Source organism: Myotis lucifugus, unplaced genomic scaffold (genome assembly GCF_000147115.1).
Source record: "Myotis lucifugus unplaced genomic scaffold, Myoluc2.0 scaffold_9, whole genome shotgun sequence".
Classification (NCBI taxonomy): Eukaryota; Metazoa; Chordata; class Mammalia; order Chiroptera; family Vespertilionidae; genus Myotis; species Myotis lucifugus.
Window position 1 is genome coordinate 8,888,174 of NW_005871057.1, and position 2,911 is coordinate 8,891,084.

Here is a 2,911-nt window from a genome sequence, read left to right on the forward strand (position 1 = left end):
TTAACTGAATTCAAAATATTAAATACTTTGCTGTGTAATTTATATTCAGAGCAGGAATTGGAGAGTGGTAAGTGAGAATTGGAAGAAACAAACAACAACTAGCCATTTGAGAGAATATCTTTCATTCAGTTGAGGGTAAGGAGTTGCAATAATGAAGTATGTAGAATTCTAGTTCTGGCCACAACATAGTAATGGCTATTAGGTTTACCTTCCAGCCCTAAAAATCAACAAAATAGGATAAAATATATTAAACAACTCTTTTTGGGCTTTGGGGAAAGCACAGCATATAACTATAGTTCCTGGATAAAGGAAAACTTACAAGCTGAGTCCCACATTCACCCTGATTTTCTGCCTGGGCACTTTTCAAACTGCAGCACAAGGAGGAAAACCCCACAAAGAAGACTGAGCCTTGCTGGGCAAGAAAACACTGATCCTATTTTGGAACTGCTGAGCCTGCTGTATTCGGTGGCACAGGTAGCGGAGATGAGGGAATTGCACAGAGAAGGAGCCTCAGACATCTGCAGAGTGGTTCTTCAGATATTTGACTAAACACAAGGCTTGACTCCACAGGCCTCAACAGAGTAATTGTTGGAACAACAGAAGCAGAACAGAAATTCTAGAAGTAGCCAGGTGCTGGAAGAAATTGGATTTCCAAACTGCTAGAGTGAAGAAGCTTAGAAAGGCCACACCTTAAGATTAAGAACCATGTCTGAGAGCAGTGGTCCCTCATGTCTGGCTCTTAGAACAATAACAGCAGAAATCATGTATCAACTTGTTGGAAATGCTAATTTTCTGACCCCTACCTGACCCACTGAATCTGAAACTTAAGGGGTGGGATCCAGGACTTTGTGGATCAAATTAAAGTTTACAAGGAAATTTAAAAAATAATTTAAAATACAGGTTTATGAAAACACAATTTATCAAAAAGTAGTGGAAAACAGCTAAAACCATGAGTTGATGGAAATTTATAGATTTACATATTTATATTACAAAAGAGAAAAAGTTTGAAATCATTGTTCTAAGCATAACCTAAAGAATATAAAGAGGAAGAATAATTTAAATCAAAAGTAAGTAAAAGAAAGTCATAATAATGATAAGACTGAAAAATCAATAAAATAAAACAAATGATAAAACAAAATCAAAAGTATTTTTTGAAAAGATAAATGGAACTGAAAAATTTCTAACAAATTGATCAAGAATAAAGGAAAATACAAACAACTCTAGCAATGAAAAGAATGCTCCAAATAATAAAAATAATAAATATGAAGAAATACATATGAATGAGTTTAATAACTTAACTAATATACTGAAATTCATTGAAATACACTAGTCACTAAAACAATGATTTATCCAGTCGGGATATATATGTTTAAAAATAGTGGGATACTTACTGAAGCAGCTTCTCAATTGGTATTATGATCATATTGTCAGAATTAGTAGTCAGCTTCCTAGCATGCTCACAATGAAAGACAATTATTGGGATGAATCAGTCTTAACATTTATGTTCATTTAAACAGTTAACTACCTATGTCTTAAATAATGTGTGTTAACTGCTCAACATTTTGTAGACACAAATGAAAAGACTTACAAATAAGCACAGATGACCCTTCTATCATACTTTGTGATTATTTTTAGAATAAAACTAAATTAGATAAAATAAATAGAACATTTAAATAGGACTAGATTTACTTTAAAATTTTTCAAAAGCTCAAACTTTTTCACCAGGCTGAGGTGTTTTCACTGTAGATTCTAAGCACAGTTAAAACAATAGTACCAATGTTATACAAACTTTTCAAAAGATAGAAGAGGATATATTACCCTCCACCTTATTATATGAGGTCAGAATAATCCTGATACCAAATTAGTCAAATGTATTCCAGGAAAATTACAGACCATTATCTCTCATGAAAAGACTTGAAAATAATACTTAACAAACTATAAGCAAAGCAAACCAAACATTTATTAAAAGGATAACAAGACAAGATATAGTGAGGTTTATTCCAGCAACAAAATGTTGATTTTTTAATCTTAAAAGTCAATGATAATTCAACATATTAATAGAAAAATTCATATGATACCTTAACCAGTTAACTGCCATGCGTCAAAAACAGAAACCATCCCAACGATATTTTGAATTTAATTTAAAAAATTAGTTTGCAATGAATATTACAAAAATAAATATATTACTCACAATTCGGGTGTTCTTGAAGATTTTCAGCTGAAAATTCTCATGAAAAATTATTTTAAAGTTGGTCAGGGCTGCCACTTAGGGAAAGATTTTTTTTTTTTTTTATAGATGCACATGGTGTGTGAGGAAGGTCCGCCACTTGGATCTACAGACGCTTATGGCATACAATGGGTTAATAAATGTAGAAAAAGTATTTGACAAAATTAAATACCCATTAAAGATGACAACTCTCAGAAAATGAGAAAAAGAAGAAAAAACTTTGAGTTAGCATAAAACTTAATAGTGAAATATTGAACTCCTCTCATTAATGTCAGGAATAGGGTAGGAATTTCTACTCTCCACTTTTATTCAACTTTGTACTGGAGGTCCTAGAAAATTCAATTAGGAAAAAAACAACAACAAACAAACAAACAAACAAAAAAAAACCAAGGACACAAATGATTAAAAGTTGAGAAGGAACAAATAAAAGTGTTTTTATTGACAGATAGTATGATTGTTCAGGTAGAATAACTTAAGGAATATACCAAAAGCTAGTAGATCTGGTAAGTGAATTTAGTAAAATTTCAGGACACAGGGATACTATGCAAACATCTCTCTGGTGTCTATATGCTAACAATAAGCAATTAAAAAATAAAATGTACTAAAACAGACCCTTAGCTGAAACATTTGTGCAATGAGAAGTTAAATTTTTAAAGACCTAAATAAGTGGAGAATATACAACAT